This window comes from Somniosus microcephalus, chromosome 3 (genome assembly GCF_052327205.1).
Source record: "Somniosus microcephalus isolate GS21.2 chromosome 3, FLI_Smic_1.0, whole genome shotgun sequence".
Classification (NCBI taxonomy): domain Eukaryota; kingdom Metazoa; phylum Chordata; class Chondrichthyes; order Squaliformes; family Somniosidae; genus Somniosus; species Somniosus microcephalus.
The window spans coordinates 9,964,291-9,982,650 of record NC_140989.1 but is presented as its reverse complement, the minus strand read 5'-3'; the positions used below and the strand labels follow the sequence as shown (position 1 = coordinate 9,982,650).

At 47.2% G+C, this 18,360-nt stretch overlaps 1 protein-coding gene and 1 pseudogene across 2 annotated transcripts in view; one reads left to right on the top strand and one right to left on the bottom strand.

The window, feature by feature from the left end:
• LOC147120835 (uncharacterized) overlaps positions 1–18,360 on the bottom strand; it is a 225,593-nt gene that overhangs the window by 29,346 nt on the left and 177,887 nt on the right. The window lies entirely within an intron of this gene.
• The window catches only part of LOC147120837 (uncharacterized), a 93,379-nt pseudogene continuing 80,383 nt past the window's right edge, over positions 5,365–18,360 (top strand). The window contains exons 1-2 of the transcript XR_015075798.1: positions 5,365–5,473; positions 13,774–14,127. The product of XR_015075798.1 is annotated as an uncharacterized LOC147120837 (transcript). The remainder of the gene's footprint in view (positions 5,474–13,773; positions 14,128–18,360) is intronic.

The window sequence follows — 18,360 nt, the reverse complement described above, 5'->3', positions numbered from 1 at the left end:
AAGCCTTCTGAAAGTCCAAATGCACCACATCCACTGGTTCTCCCTTATCTATTTTACCAGTTACATCCTCAAAAAATTCCAGTAGCTTAGTCAAGCATGAATTACCTTTTGTAAATCCATGTTGACTTTGTCCGATCCTGCCACTGCTTTCCAAGTGCTCTGCTATTACATCTTTTATAATGGACTCTAGCATTTTCCCCACTACCGATGTCAAGCTTACATGTTCTAACGGGGCTAAAATTAAACTTACCTTTCTTTAAAGTATTTAAAAATAATAAACCTGTGAAAAAATGTTTTCGTTTTAATTAATTCACCACTTTCCTTGTTAAAAGCAGGTCTTGCGCCTGCTTTTTAAAAGTGTAACTGCTAGAGACTTACCCTCCCGGGAAAACCTGCAAAAAAAACATAAGTTCCATGCGCACACGCTGCCTCTCCTGCGCATGCGTTCCACCTCTGAACCCCTTCTTTCAGGGGAATGGAAGTGCCGGTTTCCCGCGAATGCGCAGTGCATGCAGGAAACCGGCACTTCCATTGGGCTTACGGGTGAGTACCCCATGCGTACTCACCCGTGGAGACCTGAATTTCTGGGCCAATATATATTAATGATCTAGACGAGGGAACTAGATGTAATATCTCCAAGTTTGCAGATGACACAAAGCTGGGTGTGTGTGTGTGCTGTGAGGAGGATGCAGAGAAAATCCAGTGTGATTTGGACAGGTTGGGTGATTGGGAGATGCATGGCAGATGCAGTGTAATGTGGATAAATGCGAGGTTATCCACTTTGGTGGCATAAACAGGAAGGCAGATTATTATCTGAACGGCAATAGATTGGGAAAAGGGGAAGTGCAACGAGACCTGGGTGCCCTTGTGCACCAGTCGCTGAAGGTAAGCATGCAGGTGCAGCAGGCAGTTAAGAAGGCAAATGGTATGTTGGCCTTCGTAGCGAGAGGATTTGAGTACAGAATCAAGGATGTCTTGCTGCAGTTGTACAGGGCCTTGGTGAGACCACACCTTGAGTATTGTGTGCAGTTCTGGTCAACTTATCTGAGGAAGGATGTCCTTGCCATGGAGGGAGTGCAGTGAAGATTCACCAGGCTGATACCTGGGATGGCAGGAATGACGTATGAAGAGAGATTGGGTCGATTGGGCTTGTATTCGCTAGAGTTTAGTAGAATGAGAGGGGATCTCATTGAAGCTTAAAAAATTCTTACAGGACTAGACAGATTAGATGCAGGAAGGATGTTCCCGAAGGTCGGGGAGCCCAGAACCAGGGGTCACAGTCTAAGGATAAGGGGTAAGCCATTTAGGACAGAGATGAGGAGGAATTTCTTCACCCAGAGAGTGGTGAACCTGTGGAATTCTCTACCACACAAGGCAGTTGAGGCCAATTCATTAAATATATTCAAGAAGGAGTTCTTAAGGCTAAAGGGATCAAGGGATATGGGGAGAAAGCAGGGACAGGGTACTGAATTTGGATGATCAGCCATGATCTCATTAAATGGCGGAACAGGCTCGAGGGGCCGAATGGCCTACTCCTGCTCCTATATTCTATGTTTCTATGTTTCTAGTGAGAAGGAGTAATTAAAGGAAATTAGTATTAGTAGAAAAATAGTGCTGGAGAAATTAATGGGACTGAAAGCCAATAAATCCCCAGGGCCTGATATTCTGCACTACAGAGTACTAAAAGAAATAGTGGATGCATTGGTTGTCATCTTCCAAAATTCTATAGATTATGGAACAGTTCCTGCAGATTGGAGGGTGGCAAATGTAACCCCACTATTTAAAAAAGGAGGGAGAGAGGAAACAGGGAACTACAGACCAGTTAGCCTAACATCAGTAGTAGGGAAAATGCTAGAATCCATTATAAGGGATGTGATAACAGGACACTTAGAAAATATCAACTGGATTAGACAAAGTCAACATGGATTTATGAAAGGGAAATCATGTTTGACAAGCCTACTGGAGTTTTTTGAGGATGTAACTGGTAGAATAGATAAGGGAGGACCAGTGGATGTGGTGTATTTGGATTTTCAGAAGGCCTTTGATAAAGTCCCACATGAGAGGTTAGTGTGCAAAATGAAAGCACATGGGATTGGGGATAATATACTGGCATGGATTGAATATTGGATAACAGACAGGAAATAGAGAGTAGGAATAAATGAGTCTTTTTCGGGGTGGCTGGCGGTGACTACTGGGGTACCACAGGGATCAGTGCTTGGGCCCCAGCTATTCACAATATCTGTCAATAATTTGGATGAGGGAGCCAAATGTAATATTTCCAAGTTTGCTGATGACACAAAGCTAGGTGGGATTGTGAGTTGTGAGGAGGATGCAAAGAGGCTTCAAGGCGATTTAGACAAGTTGAGTGAGTGGGCAAATACATGGCGGATGCAGTATAATGTGGATAAATGTGAAGTTATCCACTTTGGTACGAAAAACAGAAAGGCTGAATATTATTTAAATGGTGATAGATTGGGAAATGTTGATGTACAGAGGGATCAGGGTGTCCTTGAACACCAGTCACTGAAAGCAAACATGCAGGTGCAGCAAGCAGTTCAGAATGCAAATGGTATGTTGGCCTTCATTGCAAGAGGATTTGAGTACAGGAGCAAGGATGTCTTACTACAGTTATACAGGGCCTTGGTGAGACCACACCTGGAGTACTGTGTGCAGTTCTGGTCTCCTTATCTAAGAAAGGATATACTTGCCATAGAGGGAGTGCAGCGAAGGTTCACCAGATTGATTCCTGGGATGGCAGGACTGCCGTATGAGGAGAGATTGGGTCATCTAGGCCTGTATTCACTAGAGTTTAGAAGAATGAGAGGGGATCTCATTGAAACGTATAAAAATCTGACAGGGCTAGACAGACTGGATGAAGGGAGGATGTTTCCCCTGGCTGGGGGGTCTAGAATGAGGTGTCACAGTCTCAGGATATGGGGTAGGACATTTCGGACTGAGATGAAGAGAAATTTCTTCACTCAGAGGGTGGTGAACCTGTGAAATTCTCTACCACAGAAAGCTGTGGAGGCCAAGTCACTGAATATATTTAAGAAGGAGATAGTTAGATTTCTAGACACAAAAGGCATCAAGGGGTATGGGGAGAGAGCGGGAATATGGTATTGAGATAGAGGATCAGCCATGATCATATTGAATGGCGGAGCAGGCTCGAAGGGCCGAATGGCCGACTCCTGCTCCTATTTTTCTGTTTCTAAAAGAGTCCCTGGCTGCTTAATCTTTCTCGAAAGTTGCCTCCTCTCAATTCTGATCACATGCTTGTGAATCTTTCCTGCTCTTCCTCCAGTGGTTCAATATCCTTTCTGTAGTTATGGGGACCAGAACCGCACACAATAGCTCCGAGGGTGGTCTAAGCAAGGTTCTGCAAAAATTTAACGTAACCTTCCAATTCTTTGAATTCTGTTCCTCGACAACTGAACCCTCGTACTTTGTTTGCACTCTTTATGACCTTACCAAATTGTGTTGCTACGTGTAGAGATTTGTGTATCTATTCCCAGATCTCTGTGGGATGAGAAAAGGCGAAATGTTCCCTTCTGATCACTCAAGTATCCTAACTTGTCACATCATCATGTTTCATTTTGAATAATCCCGGTGTTTCTGCCCTTTCTCTGCAGTGTTGAAACATTTCGCACTCTTTGATATTCAGTTTGAAATGTACTTTGCTCTAATCCCTGTTTGTATCCTCTGGTCATAGTTTGCTGGCTTACTTTGAAGTAGTAATGTAACTAGCAGGAAGAGAAGGGGGAATATCAGGGGGCCACTCTGGAGCAGCTACCAGTATAAAGAACCAAGAACAAAATAAATACAGACTCGCATTTCTATAGAACTTTCACAACCTCAGGTCGTCCCAAAGTGCTTTACAGCCAATGAAGTAATTTTGAAGTGTAGTCACTGTTGTGACGTAGGAAACGCAGCAGCCAATGTACACACAGCAAGATCCCACTAGCAGCAATGAGATAATGACCAGATCATCTGTTTTGGTGATGGTGGTTGAGGGATAAATCTTGACCAGGACTCTGGGGAGAACTCCCCTTCTCTTCTTCGATTAGTGCCGTGGGATCTTTTACATCCACCTGAGAGAGCAGACGGGGCCTCAGTTTAACGTCTCATCTGAAAGACGGCAGCTCCGACAGCGCAGCACTCCCTCAGCACTGCACTGGAGTGTCAGCCTGGATTATGGGCTCAGGTCTCCGGAGTGTGACTTGAACTCACAACCTTCTGACTCAGAGGTGAGAGCACTGCCCACTGAACCACGCTTGACACTTCAAAAGAAATGTCACCTCCTTTCTTGGGGAGACCAGGCTCAGTCTCCCAGCCCCACTTCCACCTTGGAAGAAGCTGATACTCCCGGCCTCACTTCAGCTGATACACTGGTTCCAGCCGCCTGGGATATGCCCGGTGAGTGAGAGGCTGGGGATACCGGAACCCTCAGCGTTGGGAGCCCCTCGCTTCACTACCTCCTACTCACTACCCTTGTTTGGGGCAGGCAGAGGATTCGCCCCTTACAAGACCCAGCAGAACCACCAAGGTAATGGCAGGACCTGGATATCTGGGGCCTCGGCCTAATTTGTGGCCTTTCCACCAAACGTCCCTCGGAGTTACTGCAGGAACATGCCGGAAGGGATGCAGATTTTCAGCTCAGGTGAGAGGGTTTCTCAAATGTTCCATTTCTGGTGAAACATTAAGAACATTTGAAAATTTTGGAGAGGAATAGACCCACAGGTCCATCCAGCCTGTCCCAGACAGTGCTTCTCGACTCGAGTGGGAAACATTGCATTCAAGAGAGATTGGTACAAACTAGTTTGGCTGCTTCACCTGGCAGCTGTCGATCATTCTGTCACTGCCATTTACACTTCATCTAGAGTCGTCTTTTGTTTCTTAACTTGTCCCATTACCATCTCCTTTTGCCTTGCACCATCATCCCTTTTGTCATTCAATCTCTCCAGCCTTCCAGCCTATCACAGACCTTCCCTTTTGTTCTTTCCTCCCCTCCCCCCATTCCCTGCCCCTGCTCTTGCTTAAAAACCTGTTCCATCTCCAACCTTTTCCAGTTCTGACGAAGGGTCATTGACCTGAAACGTTAACTCTGTTTCTCTCTCCATAGATGCTGCCTGCCCTGCTGAGGATTTGCAGCATTTTCTGTTTTTATTTCAGATTTCCAGCATCCGCAGTATTTTGCTTTTGTATTGGTTTGGCTGCTGGTTTGATGATGTGTGAATATTTTGTTTCAGAGGACAGCCCACTGGTCCTTGTCATTCCTTCCTCTTTATGCGGTTTGTGTTCGAGCTGTGACAACCATGTAAGGACGTTGAGTGACAATCAGCAATCTCTGAAAGATCAACGGGAACATATTATACAGTGTGCGAATGAACAGGAATCTCCTCTTTTAATAATAAGATTGATGAAATGTTTGGCCCGACGCTCTCAGCCGTGACTCTGACCCTCTGTGTCGCAGTGGGTGAGTAAATGCCCAGAGTGGGGTCACCCAACCTGGCTCTGGATTCACAGGATTACATTTTTGAGTTTGATTTACCGATTGTGGGCGGGTGGTGTGAGTCGAGTATTTTGCAGTCAGATACTTATGATTAAGACTTGAGATATTTTGGGCTTTCTCATGATTCAATGGGCAAATACAGGGTAAGGTGTGACACTGAGCCCCACTGCCCAGTTACCCCACTCCTGATCTGTGTGTGTGACTGCTGGGCTGTGGAGACCAATAGGCTCAACTGCTCGTCAAGGCTGAGAAGCCATCCAAGGTGCATTGTTCAGATTCACTTCGGAAGAACTGTCGCTTGGGTGAGCTATCAGTAGGCTGGCACCTCCTGTGAGGTAAGAGACAGCAATAAGCTAAAAGAAAAGGCTGACACAAATGCACGGCAAAGTGGAAATAAAGCAACAAAGGGATACAAAGAAAGTAAGAGGTGCAAAAAAGGAATACAGAAAAAAAACTTGTGAAGAGTATCAAAGCTAACAGCAGAAGTTCTCAGTATATTAAGAGAGAGAGTGACTGAGGTGGAATGTGGGCCCAATAAAGACAGGTGCAGGCGAGACTATAATAGATAAGAAGGAAATGATAGACTTGATAAATGAAAACCTTGCATTTGTTTAGAAGAACTTACTGAATTAATATATGTAATAAAATGTCAATGGAGTAAATATTGGGACTTAAGGTCGACAAATCTCCAGGACCTGATGGTTTCCACCCCTGGATATTACAAGAAACAGGTGAGGAAACTGCAGATGTGTTAGTCATAATTTTCCAAAGTCCTCTAGAATCAGGATAAAGTCCTTGGACTGGAAAATTGGAAATGTCAGTCGGTGTTTTAAGAAGGGAGGGAGGCAGAAACCGAGTAACTCCAGAGCTGTCAGTTTAATGTCAGTTGTGGGGAAGTTGCTGGAATCTATCGGGGACAGAGCGACGGAGCACTCGGGCAATTCTGAGCCTATCAAATAGAGTCAGCATGGATTGTGAAGGGTCGCTCATGTCTGGCTCACCTAGTTGAATGTGTTTAGGAGGTCACTCGCAGGGTGGATAGGGGAGTGTCTGCGGATGTTGTCTACATGGACTTCCAGAAAGCACCTGATCAGGTTCCGCACAGATTATCAAAAATGAGAAGGCACCGAATTGAAGGTAACTTTGTGACATAGGTTGGTAATTGGTTGGGAGGTAGGAGACATTGATCGACACTCTGATTGGTGGGATGTGACAAGTGGTGTTCTCCAGGGAGCTGTACCTGGGCCTCAGCTTTTCACCATATATATTAGTGGCTTGGATGGAGAGATAGAGAGTCGCATATCCAAGTTTGCAGATGGCACTAAGTTAGGAGGCACAATAAGTTGTGCAGCTGGGAACAGGAAGTTACATAGACAGAGTAATTGAGTGGGCAAAACTATGACAGGTGTGCTTTATGCTGGATAAGTGTGAGGTCATCCACTCTGGATCCAAGAAAGACAAATCAGAATATTTTCTTTAAGTGTTTGTGTACATCATTGGGGTGGTAGAAACATAGAAACATAGAAGATAGGAGCAGGAGTAGGCCATTCGGCCCCTCGAGCCTGCTCCGCCATTCAATGAGATCATGGTTGATCATCCAAATTCAGTACCCTGTCCCTGTCTTTTCCCCATATCCCTTGATCCTTTTAGCCTTAAGAAATATATCCAACTCCTTCTTGAATATATTTAATGAACTGGCCTCCACCGCCCTCTGTGGCAGAGAATTCCACAGGTACACCACTGTCTGAGTGAAGAAATTCCTCCTCATCTCAGTCCTAAATGGCTTACCCCTTATCCTTAGATTTTGACCCCTAGTTCTGGACTCCCCGGCCATCGGGAACATCCTTCCTACATCTAGTCTGTCCAGGCCTGACAGAATTTTATAGGTTTCGATGAGATCCCCTCTCAATCTTCTAAACTCCAGTGAGTATAAGCCCAATCGACACAATCTCTCCTCATACGTCATTCCTGCCATCCCAGGTATCAGCCTGGTGAATCTTCGCTGCACTTATTCCATGGCAAGAACATCCTTCCTCAGATAAGGCAACCAAAACTGTACACAATACTCAAGGTGCGGTCTCACCAAGGCCCTGTACAACTGCAGCAAGACATCCTTGTTCCTGTACTCGAACCCTCTCGCTACGAAGGCCAACATAGCATTTGCCTTCTTAACCCCCTGCTGCACCTGCATGCTTACCTTCAGCAACTGGTGCACAAGAACAACCAGGTCTCTTTGCACTTCCCCTTCTCCCAATCTATTGCCATTCAAATAATAATCTGCCTTCCTGTTTTTGCCAACAAAGTATATAACCTCACATTTATCCACATTATAGTGCATTTGCCATGTTTATGCCCAGGCACCCAACCTGTCCAAATCGTACTGGAGTTTCATGACATCCTCCTCACAGCACACACGCCCACCCAGCTTTGTGTCATCTGCAAATTTGGAGGTATTACATCAAATTCCCTCGTCCAGATCATTAATATATATCGTGAACAGCTGGAGTCCTAGGACCGATCCCTGCAGTACCCCACTAGTCACAGCCTGCCACTCGGAAAACGACCCGTTTATTCCAACTCTTTGCTTTCTATCTGCCAACCAGTTCTCTATCCAAGTCAATACCTTGCCCCCAATCCCATGTGCCTTAATTTTGCACACTAATCTCTTATGCGGGACCTTATCGAAAGCCTTCTGAAAGTCCAAATACATCACATCCACTTGTTCTCCCTTATCTATTTTACCAGTTACATCCTCAAAAAATTCCAGTAGATTAGTCAAGCACGATTTACCTTTTGTAAGTCCATGTTGACTTTGTCCGATCCTGTCACTGCTTTCCAAGTGCTCTGCTATTACATCTTTTATAATGGACTCTAGCATTTTCCCCACCACCGATGTCAGGCTTACCGGTCTATAATTCCCTGCTTTTTCTCTACCACCTTTTTTGAATAGTGGGGTAACATTAGCTACCCTCCAATCCATGGGTACTGTTCCAGAGTCTATCAAGTTCTGGAAGATGACCAGCAATGCATCTACTATCTCCAGGGCCACATCCTTAAGTACCCTAGGATGTAGATTATCAGGCCCTGGGGATTTATCGGCATTCAATCCAGTCAACTTCCCCAACACCATTTCCTTACAAATACTGATTTCTTTCAGTTCCTCCCTCTCATTAGTCCCTATATTCCCCGACATCTCTGGGAGGTTATTTGTGTCCTCCTTTGTGAAGGCCAAACCAAAATATGTCTTTAATTGGCCTGCCATTTCTTTGTTCCCCATTATAAATTCCCCTGATTCTGACTGTAAGGGACCTACACTTGACTTCACCAATCTTTTTCTCTTCACATATCTATAAAAGCTTTTACAGTCAGTTTTTATGTTCCCTGCCAGCTTACTTTCATAATCTATTTTCCCCCTCTTAATTAATCCCTTGGTCTTCCTTTGCTGAATCCTAACCTGCTCCCAATCCTTAGGATTATTGCTTTTACTGGCCATTTTATATGTCTTCTCCTTGGATCCTATGCTATCCCTAATTTCCCTTGTTAGCCACGGTTGAGTCACCTTTTTTGATTTATTTTTATGCCAAACTGGGATGAACAAATTCTGTAGTTCATCCATGCGATCTTTGAATGTTTGCCATTGCCTATCCACCGTCAACCCTTTGAGTGACATTACCCAATCAATCCTACCCAACTCGCATCTCATACCATCATAGTTCCCTTTATTTAAATTGAGGACCTTAGTCTCTGAGTCAACTACTTCACTCTCCATCTTAATGAAGAATTCTATCATATATGATCGCTCCGACCCAAGGGGCCTCGCACAACAAGATTGCAAGTCAATCCTTTCTCATTGCATAATACCCAGTCTAAGATGGCCTGATCCCTAGTTGGTTCCTCGACATATTGGTCCAGGAAACCATCCCGTATACAGTTCAGGAATTCCTCCTTCACAGTATTGTTACTAATTTGGTTAGATTAAAGTCACCCATGATGACTGCTGTGCCCTTATTGCACGCTTCTCTAATTTCCCTTTTAATGCCATCCCCAACCTCCACATTACTGTTTGGAGGTCTATACACCACTCCCACTAACGTTTTCTGCCCCTTGGTATTTCTCAGTTCTACCCATACAGATTCCACATCATCAGAGCTAATATCCTTCTTTACAATTGTGTTAATCCCCTCTTTAACCAGCAATGCTACCCCACCTCCTTTTCCTTTTTGCCTATCTTTCCTGAATATTTAATACCCCTGTATGTTGAGTTCCTAGCCTTGGTCACCCTGGAGCCATGTTTCCGTAATCCCAATCATATCATATTCATTTACCTCTATTTGCACTGCTAATTCATCCACCTTATTACGAATGTTTGTGTACATCATTGAATTGGATACACCTATTTATGTATATCTATCTATATATCAATCAATATTAAAATTCAGCCACCAGTGGATTTTAAACAGCAGGAACCTTTACAAGAACATAAACTGATTATACTATACAAATATATATTAACTGTTTAAGTGCCATAGCAAACTAAACACCTCTTTCGTAGCTGAAACCACCTTTAGCGTTTTGAACTTGCCCTTATAGTCAGCAAATTCATGACATTCGCTCATAGTGCTTTGAAAGTAGATCGCTGGTGAAACCAGTGACAGTCGGTTAACAGCTTCAGGGGCAGGAAGCACTGGCGGCAAAGGGAAGAAGGGATATGAGTTCACTGAGGCCAGCTGCTCCCTTACTTTATTGATTTGCTGGTGTGCCCATTCTCTGTAAATTCACTAACGTTGCTCCGTGAATCCATTCATCTGTTGATGTGCCTGCTGCTTCATGAATTTATTGTAGTGAGCCCATGACCCTGAAGTTCATTCCGTGCTCACTGTTCCATTAACTTACTGATTTGTTGCTGTTCCCACTGCTGCCATTTATTCACTAATGCTCACAACTCCATTTGTTTTCGAACCAGAATTTGGGGGTCTGCCAGTTCTCCTTGTGTTTAATCCGCTCAGCCAATACTTGGAGAAGCTGGGCTCCACCTCCCTGTTTGCCCAGCCTGTTTGTGGCCCAATTCAACCCAACCCATTCACTAAGAACCACTTGTATTTACACAGCACCTTTACTGGAATAAAACCTCCCATGGTGCTTCACAGGAACGTTATCCACACAATTTCATATCGACCCACATAAGCAGATATTCACAGGCATTACCCCTTTGCATATGCAAATAAGGAGCTTTTTGCTTATTTTCGCTTATTTGATGTAACTGGCGCCAGCGTCATTAGCATACTCAAGGGTCCTAACACCTGTTTTAGGCTGCTGTCCCGGATGCCTGAAAATCCTATGTCTGTTTTCAGGCGTTCTTGGGCTGCAGTGCAGACCCTGCGAAATTGGTCCTTTTTGTTCCTGTTTTCCGCCCGGATGATGGGGGCAGCGATGACCAATTTCTAGCCTATTAATAATTCTCCAAAGCAAACGATCCCCGGCTATTCAAACTCTCCTCAGAGCCTCAGTTGCCTGAAGATTGAAGCTTTTCTTTCACACCCATATTTCCCCGACATGTTTTGAAATAACGATTTTTTCAGTCGTTGCCGTCCAGTATACCTATTAAGCAATTCATTAACAAAGAGGAAGTTGAATAACAGAAGCAAAGGTTCCTTGGGTCTTAGTGCAATAAACCACATTGCACAGTCTTGCTGGGATCCAAATTCCTCTTTATTTTAACAGCTGAGATTGTAACCGGCAGGTCATCTCTTGCAGTGGGGGTGCAGGGGGGGTTAGCGGGGGCGGGGGGTTAACGGGGGGGGGGCAGTGGGGGGGGCAGTGGGGGTGCAGGGGGGGTTAGCGGGGGCGGGGGGTTAATGGGGGGGGGCAGTGGGGGGGCAGTGGGGGGGGTTAGCAGGGGGGGGCAGTGGGGGGGGTTAGCGGGGGGGGCAGTGGGGGGGGTGGCAGTGGGGGGGGTTAGCGGGGGGGGCAGTGGGGGGGGTTAGCGGGGGGGCAGTGGGGGGGGTTAGCGGGGGGGCAGTGGGGGGGAGAGCAGGGTGGGGGGCAGCGAGGGGGAGGGAGGTAGCGGGGGGGAGGGGGGAGTAGGCTGGGGCAGCGGGGGGGCAGTGGGTTGGGGGGACATTGGGGGGGTGCAGGGTGGGGCAGGGGAGTGGGGGTAGCGGGTGGGGAGTGGGGGGGAGCAGGTTGGGGGGGAGCAGGGTGGGGTGGGGGAGCAGGGTGAGGGGGAGCAGGGTGGGGAGGGGGAGCAGGGTGGGGAGGGGGAGCAGGGTGGGGGGGAGCAGGGTGGGGGGGAGCAGGGTGGGAGGGGAGCAGGGTGGGAGGGGAGCAGGGTGGGGGGGGAGCAGGGTGGGGAGGGGGAGCAGGGTGGGGAGGGGGAGCAGGGCGGGGAGGGGGAGCAGGGTGCGGAGGGGGAGCAGGGTGGGGAGGGGGAGAAGGGTGGGGGGGGCGTGGGGAGGGGGAGAAGGGTGGGGGGGGGCGTGGGGAGGGGGAGAAGGGTGGGGGGGCGTGAGGAGGGGGAGAAGGGTGGGGAGGGGGAGCAGGGTGAGGGGGAGCAGGGTGGGGGAGAGCAGGGTGGGGGGGAGCAGGGTGGGGAGGGGGAGCAGGGTGGGGAGGGGGAGCAGGGTGGGGGGGGAGCAGGGTGGGGAGGGGGAGCAGGGCGGGGAGGGGGAGCAGGGTGGGGAGGGGGAGCAGGGTGGGGAGGGGGAGCAGGGTGGGGAGGGGGAGAAGGGTGGGGGGGGCGTGGGGAGGGGGAGAAGGGTGGGGGGGGCGTGGGGAGGGGGAGAAGGGTGGGGGGGGCGTGGGGAGGGGGAGAAGGGTGGGGGGGGCATGGGGAGGGGGAGAAGGGTGGGGGGGGCGTGGGGAGGGGGAGAAGGGTGGGGAGAGGGAGCAGGGTGAGGGGGAGCAGTGTGAGGCGGAGCAGGGTGGGGGAGAGCAGGGTGGGGGGGAGCAGGGTGGGGAGGGGGAGCAGGGTGGGGAGGGGGAGCAGGGTGGGGGGGAGCAGGGTGGGGGGAGCAGGGTGGGGTGGGGGGAGCAGGGTGGGGGGGAGTGGGGGCAGCGGGGGGAGTGGGTGTAGCGGGGTGAGTGGGGGGGAGTGGGGGGGTTGCAGGGTGGGGGTGGGGCGGGGGGAGCAGATTCTACTGTTTTATTCTGCTCACTGGGAGATGTCCATTAGTAACTCTGACCTCTCCATCTCTCCCAGGAGTTAACACCCAGTTATTGGACATGTGAGGAACTGTCCAACACCCGACCCTACAAACCCTGCTTAAAGCAAATCCAAACATTGTGACATTCAGAGTAGATCGCGGGGAGGGGGTAGATCGGGGGGGGGGAGGGGGAGTAGCCCCCACCCAGCAATCTGCCTCCCACCAGATTTCAGAAACTCGTTCTAAACTTGAAAAAACCAGAAACTCGAACGTGAAAAAATACTCCATCAGTTTCACACAAGGAAACCTTACAGAGAAATCCTCAACTGAAGAGGTGCCTGTAAAATAAAGTTGTACGAGGAACATGTTTGAAATACAGCCGATCTATATTTGAAATACAAAGAGAGCTCAACAAGCTTCACCCCTGGGCTGATTAATGAGGAAGCGAGTTCAGTGCGAATCAATGAAAGGTGCCGCAGATTTTGGTAGTCGGTGTGTCCACGGGTAAGACAACACTTGCTGGGCAGGAAGCTAAAGTAAACCCAGAACAATCCTGTCAGATAGAGCCAGGGCAGGAGGGCGCAGTCAGCATTGTAAAGGCCAAGTTTAGGACAGATTTCTTTGAAGAAGGTAATCCAAAGCTGGAATGGGTTACCAGGGGAGGCCAGAACACTGGACGGGTTTAATAAACAGCTGGATGCTGCGATGGGGCCAAGGTAACATTGGAATTCCGGAAGGATGAGATTGAATGGACCGAGGGCCTTCTTTATCTCAACCTACATCCGAATCTTGTGCTGGGTGTGGCGAACACTGAAACTGGCAGCTTCCCCCTGAGTTTCTGCTCCTTTTAATACCAGGCTCCACAGTAATGGTGCGAGGAACCTGTCCAGCAGCAGGCCTGAGTTCAGTTGCAGTGTGTGTGCTTTGGGGCTGACTGTGGATTGCCGGCCAGTGCAGTGCAATGTGGAAGAGGGATGTTTAAAACAACTAGGCTGTAAATGAGTGATAATACACAATATCCATTCGTAAACATACAGGAGATTTTATAATAGCTTCCGTTTCATGTTATTATGTTTTGTGGGTCCTGATCTGTTCTGATCTTCAGTTATTTACTATTCACAGGTCTAAAGACAAATCCGGTTCTTATCCAGTCTCCAGGGGTTGTGAAGGTTTGCGAGGGTCAAACGGTGCAGTTTCGGTGTGCCTTGGAGAGCAGCAATGTGGATGACCGTGTGGACAAATATGATGTACATTGGTACCTCTCACCAGATAAGAATCACAAAATATTAAGTCTTTCTATAGATGACAGTGTTTACCGGTCACGCGGCCTCTCTGAGCGGTTTCAGCTTTCCAGAGATGTTGCCAGTAACAGCTACACTCTGACCATCAGAGACCTGGAGCGCCCTGACTCCGCTGTTTATATCTGTGGCATTTGGGGAAAAGTCTATGGAAATGGAACCCGGCTGAATGTAACCAGTAAGTACTTTCTACATTATATTGACTTTATACCTAATAAAGTTACTGTACCAGCATCTTGTTTAAATGTTATACAAACTGTTCCTTTTACAGTAACAACACTGAGTTTTAACTACAGAATGGAGGATGAAACCTGGTCCCAACTCTATTTGTTGTTAATTGAACAAATGAGTATGTGCACATGGTGGGACAACATCTCTCTCAGAATTCAATGGTGAAATACATGTAGATGGTAAAGTGTGGCTTAGTAGGGGGAGCGGAGACCTACCTGGGAGATATATATATGAAAACACAATGCATCTATCAGAGATCAAATCTGCACTCATCACGGTTCCATGGGTGACCCAGCTGTACATGGGGTGGGGGGGGTGGTGGGGGGGCGGGTGCATGGGGGAAGGAGGAAGGTCAGAAAAGTAATAGTGGAAGGGGATTCGATAGTTAGGGGAACAGATAGGTGTTTCTGCTGCCGTAGACGTGACTCCAGGATGGTATGCTGCCTCCCTGGTGCCAGGATCAAGGATGTCCCTGAATAGCTGCAGGACATTTTGAGGGGGGAGGGTGAACAGCCAGAGGTCGTGGTCCATATCGGTACCAATGACATAGGTAGGAAGAGTGATGGGGTCCCACAGGCAGATTTTAGGGAGCTAGGAAAGAGATTAAAAAGCAGGACCTCAAAGGTAGTAATCTCCGGATTACTCCCAGTGCCACGTGCTAGTGAGTACAGAAACAGGAGGATAAAGCAGATGAATGTGTGGCTGGAGAGTTGGTGCAGGACGGAGGGCTTTAGATTCCTGAGGCATTGGGACTGTTTCTGGGGGAGGTGGGACCTGTACAAGCCGGACGGGTTACACCTCAACAGTGCCGGAATCAATATCCTCACAGAGAGGTTTGCTAGTGCTGTTGGGGAGGGTTTAAACTAGCTTGGCAGGGGGATGGGAATTTGAATGTAGACCCAGAAGGGAGAGAGATGCAAAGCTGGAAATGGAAGGCAGTAAATTAGTGAGTGAGTTTGGAAGGCAGAGGAAACAAAGGCTAGAAAATAGACAACAAAGGGGTTTGGCAGTGCTTAATAATGGTATATACTTCAATGCAAGGAGTCTAGGGAATAAGACAGATGAGCTGAGGGCACAGATAGACACGTCTATTACTGAGACATGGCTGAAATAAGGGCAGGAATGGCAGCTTAACATTCCTGGTTACAGGGTTTGCAGAAGAGATAGAGAGGGGGATAAAAAAGGAGGGGTTCGCAATATTGGTTAAAGAAACAATTACAGCTGTGAGGGGGGATGATATATTGGAAGAATCATCAAATGAGGGTATATGGGTTGAACTGCAGAACAAAAAAGGGGCAATTACACTGCTGGGAGTGAACTATAGATCCTCAAATAGTCAGAGGGAGATAGAAGAGCAAATATGTCGGCACATTTCTGAGAAGTGCAAAAACAATAGGGCAGTAATAGTAGGGGATTTCAATGACCCTAATATTAACTAGGATCAAATCAGTGTAAAATGTATAGAGGGCACTGAATTCTTAAAATGCATTCAGGAGAACTAGCTAGCCAATACATAGCTAGTCCAACAAATGAGGGGCAGTTCTGGACTTAGTTTTAGGGATTGAAGCTGGGCAGGTGGAAGGGGTATCAGAGAGCATTTTGGTGGTACTGATCATAATTCAGTTAGATTTAGCATAGTTATGGAAAAGGACAAAGATAGACCAGGAGTAAAAGTTCTCAATTGGAGGAAGGCCAATTTTACTAAGCTGATATGATTTAGCAAAAGTGAACTGGAAACAGTTACTTGATGGTAAGTCAGTGTCAGAGCAGTGGGAGGCATTCAAGGAGGAGATAGTGAGGGGTCAGAGAAAATATGATCACTCAAAGAAAAGGGGAGGGACCTCCAAATCTAGAGCCCCCTGGATGTCAAGGGGCATAAAGGGTAGGATAAGGCAAAAAAGGGAAGCTTATGTCAGACACCGAGAGCTAAATATTGCAGAAAGTCTAGAGGAGTTTAGAAAGTGCAAGAGTGAAATTAAAAAGGAAATTAGGAAAGCAAAGAGAGGACATGAAAAAATATTGGCAAGTAACATCAAGGAAAACCCAAAGATGTTTTATAAATACATAAAGAGCAAGAGGATAACTAAGGAAAGAGCAGGGCTTATTCGAGACCAAAAAGGTAAGCTGTGTGTGGAGGCGGAAGTGTGGGTGTGGCTGGATAGCACTTGTTCAGCAACACAGACACGATGGGCTGAATGGCCTCCTTCTGTTCCATAAATTTCTATGATTTTATGATCAATGCAAATAAATGATCCCGTGACAGTTTCCAAGCTGCAATAAATCATTCTTAAGCTTGCTAATGTAGTTTAGGAATGTGCAATCGGCTTTCATAATGACTGGGCGGCAAAAAAGAACGTCTCATTTTGGAGTTGAAACCCAGCAAACTATTTAATAATGTAGCACCGTGAGAATCTCTTCCGTGGGCCTGGAATTTGCCCAATACGCACAGAATGTAACGGTCCTGGGAGGGGGTGACCCAGAGGGAGAACATGGCCAACCTGGTAGGAAACCTGAAGTCTGTAAACTAAAAATGCATGATTTAAACAAACACATCAATGTAAAGCAAGAATGAGACTGTATAGGAGTGATTGTGAAAGCCTCGCCCACTGGGAAAATATATTGAAAATTCAGCAGATACCGCCCATGATTTCCTGACCGTCTGACAGTGAGATTCCCCACAGAGGTTGGGTCTCGTAAAATTACCCCTAAATATACAGAACAGTGTAAAGCCCAGCTGGACATTTGCCTTCTTAAAAAACCTCTGCAAAAGAAGTTGTTTCCTTGTGTCCAATGCCAGGTTCCACTTGGAAAGACAAGTGCACATTTCCTATAATCCCCACTTGGGGAAAGGACTGAGGGTAGAAAGGGCACAGAATGTACTCTGGCGAGGCAGCTTCAATGTCCATCTCCAGGCTCGGTAGCACCACCACTGACCGAGCCGGCCGAGTCCTGAGGGACATTGCAGGCAGACTGGGCTTGTGGCAGGTGGTGAGAGCACCAACATCAGGGAATTACTGATTTGACTTTGTCCTCCCCAAACTACAACAACTTGTATTTATTATTGCGTAAAACATCCCAAGGCGCTTCACAGGAGCGATTATCAGACAATATTTGACACCGAGCCGAATAAGGATATATTAGGGCAGGAGACACGTGATAGAAACATAGAAACATAGAAGATAGGAGCAGGAGTAGGCCATTCGGCCCCTCCAGCCTACTCCGCCATTCAATGAGATCATGGCTGATCATCCAAATTCAGTACCCGGTCCCTGCCTTCTCCCCATATCCCTTGATCCCTTTAGCCTTAAAAAATATATCTAACTCCTTCTTGAATATATTTAATAAATTGGCCTCTACTGCCTTCTCTGGTAGAGAATTCCACAGGTTCACCACTCTCTGGGTGAAGAAATTCCTCCTCATCTCTGTCCTAAATGGCTTACCCCTTACCCTTAGACTGTGACCCCTGGTTATGGATTTCCCAGCCATCGGGAACATCCTTCCTGCATCTAGTCTGTCTAGTCCTGTTAGAATTTTATAAGTTTGAATGAGATCCCCTCTCATTCTTCTAAACTCCAGCGAGTATAAGCCCAATCGACCCAATCTCTCCTCATACGTCATTCCTGCCATCCCAGGTATCAGCCTGGTGAATCTTCGCTGAACTCCCTCCATGGCAAGAACATCCTTCCTCAGATAAGGCGACCAAAACTGCACACAATACACAGGGTATGGTCTCACCAAGGCCCTGTACAACTGCAGCAAGACATCCTTGTTCCTGTACTCGAACCCTCTCGCTACGAAGGCCAACATACCAATTGCCTTCTTAACAGCCTGCTGCACCTGCATACTTACCTTAAGCGACTGGTGCACAAGGACACCCAGGTCTTGTTGGACTTCCCCTTCTCCCAATCTATTGCCATTCAGATAATAATCTGCCTTCCTGTTTTTGACACCAAAGTGGATAACCTCGCATTTATCCACATTATATTGCATCTGCCATGCTTCTGCCCAATCACCCAACCTGTCCAAATCATCCTGGAGTTTCTCGGCATCCTCCTCACAGCACACACGCCCACCCAGCTTTGTGTCGTCTGCAAACTTGGAGATATTACATCTAGTTCCCTTGTCTAGATCATTAATATATATTGTGAATAGCTGGGGTCCAAGGACCGATCCCTGCAGT